The sequence below is a fragment of the Chinchilla lanigera genome, unplaced genomic scaffold (assembly GCF_000276665.1).
Source record: "Chinchilla lanigera isolate Chin_1 unplaced genomic scaffold, ChiLan1.0 scaffold00055, whole genome shotgun sequence".
In the NCBI taxonomy this organism is placed as follows: Eukaryota; Metazoa; Chordata; class Mammalia; order Rodentia; family Chinchillidae; genus Chinchilla; species Chinchilla lanigera.
The window spans coordinates 5,873,895-5,882,042 of record NW_004955456.1 but is presented as its reverse complement, the minus strand read 5'-3'; positions in this window follow the sequence as shown (position 1 = coordinate 5,882,042).

Here is an 8,148-nt window from a genome sequence, read left to right as displayed (position 1 = left end):
TGCAGATCCTTGATACAGACTTGCATGAGACATTGTGGGCCCTAGGCCTTCAACTGAACTTGTGCAGGACATTGCGGTTGGATTCAGGCCCTCAGCTGGTCTCTTTGGGTCTCTAGTTTACAGACAGATCTCCTGCACTCTTTTGCATTTGACTCTTTGGGTGTTGAATATTAAAAACAATCTGTAAATTACATATCCTGTACCAAATCTATTCCTTTATAAGCCCTGACAACAACACATTCCTTGCTGTTATCTTTGCCCCTCACCCTGTTGCAGCCCAGGTGAAACACTCACGGAGATTTATGCTACAGTTTAGATCTAGAACATCCCCCAAAAGTCTCCCGTGTCCAGAGCTGGGGTTTCAAGGTGACTGTGTCATGGGTCACTGTACTCATCAGTGGAGCGATCCATGGATGAGTTCAGGGCTGACTGTGCTGGGGGAGGTGGGGCCTGGGTGGAGGTGGTCCCTGCAGTATGACCTGGAGGGTGCGGTCTCTCTCCTCTCTCTACTTCCTGCTCACCATGTGGTGAGCAGCTGTCCTCCATACACCTTCACCATGTTGTTTGTGCCTTGGAGCCAGCTGACTGTGGACTGAACCCTCTAAAACTATGAGCCAAAACAAATCTCTTCTCCTTTAAATTGCACAGAGTACATATTCCATTGGGAAAGTGACAACGCACTACCCAGACCATATGAAAGAGGACTGTGGACCCAGTGCAAGGATCTGGCTGCCTGAAAGTCTCCCACAGCTCCCTCAGCCCCCACAGCACATGGACCACATGTGTTCCCATCCTGAGGAGGCACCAGTCAAGGGATGAGATAGGTACAGGCTGGGTCCCTCCAACTCTCCTGGGTCCCCCACTGCAGCACAGAGCTAAAGGGGTCAGCAGACACAGTGGGGTCCACTGGGTACTTCGTGGTTATCCCCACCCTGTCCTCCCACTGCCTCCCCTTTTCCCACCCTGAGGGGCTCCCAAGAACCCACTGTACCTCTGTGTCTGCATCTGTTTCCAGGGAATCCCCTCCCTGCACACCACCCCCCATGCTGCTTAACCCCACGCCTATCCAATCCCACCTCAAGATAGATAATGGCCTCCCCAGCTGTCTCCTCTCCTAGGACAAAGAAAAGGACACCAAAAGCCTCCAGTGGTCAGGGACAGTGAGTGGGTCCACACCCAGGTTTTCCCTACTGTGTTCTTTCTGAGTTCTGTCCACCAGACCCAGGGACAAAGCACAGGATTTCCCTCCAGCTCCTGGCAGGTTTTCTCAAATGTCCCCTGTAGTGGTTGCCCACCAGGAACAGCAGCGATCATAAGATAGCAACAAACTTCTTGATGTCAGGCCCAGTCATTCTCCTGAGTCCAATCCATCCTCTCTAAAAAGTATGTGCAGACTTCCTTAGATCTAAAGCTAAAGGTGTCCATAAGCCACAGGAAAGTGATCTGGTCAAAACTTATGCATATGTAATCATATGCATAATTTCAAGCACAATTCAGGTGCCCCTGGAAGATCTACAAGGGACTAGGTGACCCAGGAAAAGACATTCCTTAGGTAATCACATATGTTGCTTAGACCCTTTTCCAATGCTCAACACCTACAAAAGCCCTAATCTCTCACCCAGAAATGCATGATTTCTCTCGGAAATTCACACTTGGGAGTGCACTCTGGACAAAACAAGCTCTTGTCTTTGCTACCTTCCTTGTCTATTGGTAAAATTCTTTCTAAGCCTGCGTCCTGTCCCTCCATATGTCTTCCTCTGTGGCATCTCGTTTGTCTTACAGGGGAGCCCACTAACCTGGAGACTCTGGCCCCATGGTGCTGCCCTGGCTCCCAGCATGCCTGCGGGGGTGGATTCTGTCCTCTTACTCCTCTCCCAGAGACACTCATGATCCAGGAAGGAGTCAGTCTCTGGCCACCTCATTGCGTCTGCAGTTTGCTTTTCTCAGACTGGGTGATGATGTGTGTTGCATAGGCCATTCTGGTCATAGGGATCTTAAAGAGGGAGGCCCAGAGGTCAGGTACAGAGGGGTCCCTTCTTGGAAGCCAGGTGGGGCCACACCGTTGCCACGGTGCTTGGCACCCTAAGGCTGGGACATGAGACAGTGGGCACAGAGGTCAGGGCTGGGAAGCCTGTAGTGCCTTTTTCCTGGGCTTCCTCCTGCTTCTCCCAAGTTGAGGCCTACAGAGAATTCGATCTCTTACCCCAAAAAGCAACACAGTGGAGTAGGAAGTCCAACATTTTACACAAACCCTCGGCACAGTGCATTCAGTTTAAATTTCACTCCACCTCTTTGTAACTGTGTAACATTGGACAAGGCCAGGTCTTAGCATCCTCATCATGAAACTGGGGTGGAGGCAGCTCTTTTTAAGGGTCAGTGTCCAGACTGAAGGACACATATGTCGAGCTCACAGCATGTGGCCTGAGACCTGGATCAAGGATTGTAACTTATCGATGTTACGAAAATCCCACATTTTGTGCACACACGGTCACACTGAATCATTTGCTTTAAGATGGTTCATTTTATGTTTTGCAAATTTCACCCCAATAAATTTTTAAAATTCCAAAGACACCAAAATCTAAATAATACTGGGATTTTTTTCCTTTTATTTTCTATTTGAGGATTTCAGTGCACAGGAACATTATTCAGAGAGTCACCTGGGGAAGAGGCAGTGTCAGAGAGAACGCAGGCTTGGGACACCGAGCTGAGAGCCAGTGGTCACTTGCTGCGGGTGTTCACTGTCACCCCGGGACTTCACTAAGCCCTGTGAGCATCTGGCTTGTTCTGAATTACTCTGTGGGAAGCAAAGAGCAGGTGAGGTTAGCAGTGAACACAGGGGAGTTTTGATCGCCGTGGGCTTGCCCCAGTGTAGAAGTATGCCCCAAAGTGTGTGTATGGAAAAAGAGTCCCCAGATTCATGTGTGGAAGCTGTTAGCGGTGGGGCCTTCTGGTGATTAGCATCTGAGGGGGCTCTGAGGATGGAGGCCCGTGATGGCCTCCCAGGCTTTGTCTGAAGAGGAAACAAATCTGGACGTGGAGGGCTCACTCTGCGTCACCTTGTGCTGCCCTCTGCTGTGCCATCGTGCAGCAAGAAGACCTGCCATGTGCCTAGCAGACCCAGCTCAGGACCTTGGACAACCAGCTCCCAGAAGCATGAGCTAAGTGCACTTCTATTCTTTACAAATACCCAGTGTCTGGCCTTCCCTTGTAGCAACAGAAAGGTTAGCAGTGGAAGGACAGCGCTGTCCTGGGCACCCCTCTCTGTCTGGCCTGGGTCTCCAGTCTTGAGGTCTTTGTTTCTTATTCCTGATCCTGTTTCACCCTTCAGACCCCAGTCCTGGCACACGATATCGTCCCAACAGAGACTGTCTTAGAGCTGCTTCTAGCCATGCAAAGTGGTAAGGAGCCTAAAAATTAGTATTTCTATGTGATATAAGTTTTCTAGAACTAGCATACTTTTAAAAATGATACACCACTGAACAGCACAGTTCAAAGGACAAAAAAACTTATGGCTGGGCTTTGAGAAGTTGAGGGGCTGGAAATGCTGATATCTGAATGGCCACTGCATTCAAATCTCCTCCACATGAGGTCAAACCTAACCCTCATCAACATCATCCATGGTTTGCCTTTGGTCTACTAAGTTAGAAGCCACTACGCTGTCTATCAAATCCTAAGGGGGAAAGAGATGGCAGTAGAATCAGAAAGATGTAGCCTCTCTCATCTGACACATGGACATAATTCCATATCCAGGGAGGTGGACTAAGTTAGAGCACTTTTAAATGCCCTGGGTCCGCATGCAGAGCAGGTAGGAAGCTGTGACTGTCTCTGTGTGTTTCCAAGGTCAGCAAACACACTCCTTCCTGCATACTTGAAGTGCTATTAGCTGGGATGGTACAGCTCTGTGCTGAGCTGAAGTGATTTCAGATTTAAGGCACAAACTACAAAGGTGACTGCATGCATTCTACACTGATCCGGCAATCCATCCACTAAACTAGAGGGGCTGTGTTCTATTCCTAGAGAAATCATTGTCCACAGGAAAACAAAACAGGGACGTTTGGTTTGTGGTTTCGTCTCACTCGTGTGCACAGAAAAAAGAGGAACAGCCTTTGTTGCTGATCTTCTTGCTGTCTGGCTGGACAGCTGCAGCAGGTCCCTAGATGCTCACATTGGCCACTGCAGAGGTCCTGGAAGCTTCATAGGGAGGATGGGGTGAGCGGATGTCCCACCGTGCCCTCTGGGTTTCAGGCACTGAGCAGAGCGACCACAGGGTTGGTGGCAGTGTCTTCCAAAGGGCTCAGGACCGATTGATTGTGTGTTGTCCATGACCTCCAGGGCTCCGTTCTCCTTGCAATAGGAGGGCTTTGTGCTGAGCCAAAAGCAGAGGTGTGGGTATAAGCACAAGCCTGCCCAGAAAGCAATAAAATCAGACATTATTGAAAATGACCCCCAGGTCCCCATCCCTAGGCAAGTCTCTGACAACAGGCATGTCATATACGCCCACAAAACAATTCAGCTTAGCCACTGCCTTCCTCGCTGACCGCCCCTTCCTCCTGCAAACAAGCGAGGCAGATGTGCACTGGGAAATAACCGAACATGAAGCCCAGACGCTCCCAAACCTCTTGGCCATTCCTCCAGCGCCGAACCTTCCACAGTGTGAGTGTGGAGCTGATACACCAGAAATGACCCCATATTTCAGGTTTGTGTTTCTCCTGATGTGCAAGGGTTTATTTTTCTCTCCCACTGCAGAACATGGGCCGTGTTCCAGGCCTGGGGATTAGGGATTTTCCGTGCGTTACTTCCTAAATTCACAAAACTTTGAAGAAGCGTGTTTATTGTCCTGGTTCTCAAGATGAGAAATGTGAAGCTCAAAGGGGTTGTAACTGTCTCTGCTGTTTAGTGGTATGACAGAGCCAGTGGTTTATAAAGAACAGAGGTGCGTTTGGCTTGGGGTTCTGGAAGCAGGGTCACTCAGGAGCTCGAGTTTGTGGAGGGCTTTCAGGCCACGCCCTAGCAGAGGGCACCACAGGTGAGACAGAGGGTGTCTCATCTTAGGACTCTCTTCCTTTTCTGAGAAAGCCACTAACACCACCACGGAGGGTCCACACCATGACCTCATCTAAACCCAGTCACCCCCAAAGCCCACCCCCAAACACCACCCAGGGTATGGAGAATCTGGGTACAAATTTCCAACACATGAACTTCTGAGAGAACTCATGGTCAGGGGTACCTGAGTGGCTGGAGTGGAGGGAGATGGAGGAATGAGCCCTCGTGAGAGCAGAGAACCACGAGAGTACCGCACTTCCACTTGTGACCACCATAGAGCTGGGCTGGGCTGAAGTCAGACTGTCACCTAGCCCACTAGTGTTTGCGTTCATTCATTCATGTATTACACAAATAGTTGCTATCTTTTCCAGGAGTGAAATAACAAAGGAGACACGGTGTCTGCCCCTAAGGAGGTCAGAGTAGAGAAGGGCATGGAGCCATGGGACACGTTGCCATGGGGACCACTTTTACAGAACTTTGTGTCATTGATTCCATAGAGGAGTTTTGCTATTACTGATAGCCTGACATGCTTTTTCTTTGTTTGTCATTTTAGGCCCTGACCTAAAAATTAAAACAAAAAGCCACTGAGGATCATTGGGGAGAGGGAACTCAAGTGCTAGGTCCCTCCCGGTTTAGGGTTTGTATGTGCTGATCTGCACACTTCGTGGCTGCAGGAGGAACTTTTGGACAGGGGAATGCCCAGGAAGCCCTCACTACACCTCACAGGAATCAGACTCATCACAGGAATGGACCTAAGGGAGTGGGTGCCATCTGTACCAAGAACAAATGCCAGGTCTTTGGAGGAACTTAAAATAAAATGAGGACTATTTAGCTGTCATGGTCTTCAAAAATTTCACTAGCAGGTGACAGCCAAAAGCTTCCCAGCAACAAACAGGTGTCCCGAACTAAGCTGTTCAAAATGCAAGGCTCTCCTGCAAGGTCCATAAGCCACATGTCTCTAGTTTTCACACAAATGTGGACCCACAGGAGTGCTCTGATAAATTATTCTAGATTTGCCTCTGCTGTTTCAATCAGGCCATGACCTCCTATGTCCATCAACTCCAAGTAACCTAGATTTTGTCTCCAGTTAGAAGAGATGTCTTATTACTTTTCTCTCATTGCTGAGACAAAATACCTGACACCCAAAATTAAGGAAGGAAAGGTGTATTTAGTTCATAGTTTGTAAAGGTTTCAGTCTGTATTCAGCTGGCTCCAAGGCAGGGTGGCACATGGCAGAGGGCAATAGTTCACTGCAGCAGAAAACAGCAAGAGCAACAAGAGCAAAAGGGGAGGAGTAGCAGAGAGCAAGCCTCTTCTCCTCCCTTATATTGTATGCAAGCTGCCTGCCCCAAGGTGGATGTAGCACTCACACCCATAACCCCAACCCCATGAATCAATCACAAACTCTAGAAGCCCACCCCATGACTGCATGAGCTTTGAGAATACATCTAGACACAAACCATAACATTCTGTCCCTGCCCTACAAAGACTCATGTACATCCCTTTATGCAAAAGGCATTTTAGTCCATCTCTAAGACTTGCTAGACTCCTAACAGTTTCAGCACTGCTGAAAAGTCCAAGTAACTAGTCTCCTCTGAGACATAAGGCAAACTCTTAGCTGTGAGCCCCTGTACAAATGAAGTTAAACACTTCCAACATTCAATGGCACAAGATAAACATTACCATTCCAACAGGTACAAACAGGATTCAAAGGATTGGAACCAAAGCAAGTCCAAAATCCATCAGGGCAAGCATTATATCCTGTAGTTCCATGTGGAATGTCCCAAGCAATCTGTGATAAATTGTGAGCTCCAAAGGCCTTGTGTGGCTCCATCCCTACAGCACTTCCAGTGGTTGTAGCTCCTATGGCTTCTCTCTTGGGCCCACTTTGCTCCCTCCTTGCAGCTTTCTTCAGACAATCCACATTCCTGGCTTCAAACTTCTGAGGTGTCCACGGCACCGTTGGCTTCACACTCACAGCTTCACACACTGCCCTCTTGGGGGCACACTGCCCGGCCTCCAAGGCCTTCTGAAATCTCACTGGAGGCCTTCTTAACCTCACAACTCTTGCCTTCTGCAATACTTCTAAAACCATGCCACGTGGATGATATCAAGGTCCACTGCTAGTTGGAGCAGTAGCCAGGCTGTCTTCACTCTTGGCTGTAGGGGCCAAGTGCCTGGGTTGCTGAGCACTCTGGACCTGATTCTGAGAAAGAAATTCTCTATGCTGCTGCCATTCTGGAACCTGGTGCAGTTGGTACCATTTTGGAACCTAATGCAGCTGCCGCTGCTGCCATTCTGAAACATGGTGCTCTTCGGCTTTCTCCTCTAAGCAAAGTCTTTCACTTTTGCAATTTTGAGTCTGCAAAGGGTGGAGACTTGCTGCTTCTTGTGTTATCCTCAGGTTATCTTTTATATTCTCCTGATCCTTCTCAGAAGTCAAGATTTCCTCTGCTCTATCTTTGCAGTCCACAGCTTTACTGGAGCTTTTTTCCTGTCCAAACTCACAGCATTTTAAATCATCCTGCTGGGCTCTTTGCTCTTGATTCTCAACATAAATCTGGCTAAAAGCCCCCAACAGTAGCCCTACCACTGCTCCAACATTCGACTGCCTTGAAATTTCTTTTGCCAGATTTATCAGTCCACCACCCTTAATCTCAGTCTCAGGCAAAGTCTCTGGACACAAGCAAAATGCAGACAAACTTTTTGCCAAGCCATAACATGCATCCTCTGGAGCCCAACAATCAATGCAGTCCTTCTTCCCAGCCGAAACCTCCCAAACCTGGTCTTTATCAGCAGGATTTCTATCAGCCTTCTGATCTTTTGAGCTCTGACCAGAATCTCCCATACAGAACTGCTGAAGGTGTTCCAGCTCTACTCTTTCAGGTGACATCACCAAGCCTTTCCAAATTCTTCCCATAAGCCATTCCCAAAGGTTCTTGAACCACATAGCCAGGTATAGTCACAGCAATGACCCCACTCATCTGGTACCAAATTCTGTCTTGGTTACTCTTATCTCTCATTACTGGGACAAAATAACAAATAGCCAAATTGAAGAGTGTAAGGTTTTTTTAGCTCACAGCGTGTGGAGGTTTCAGTCCATAC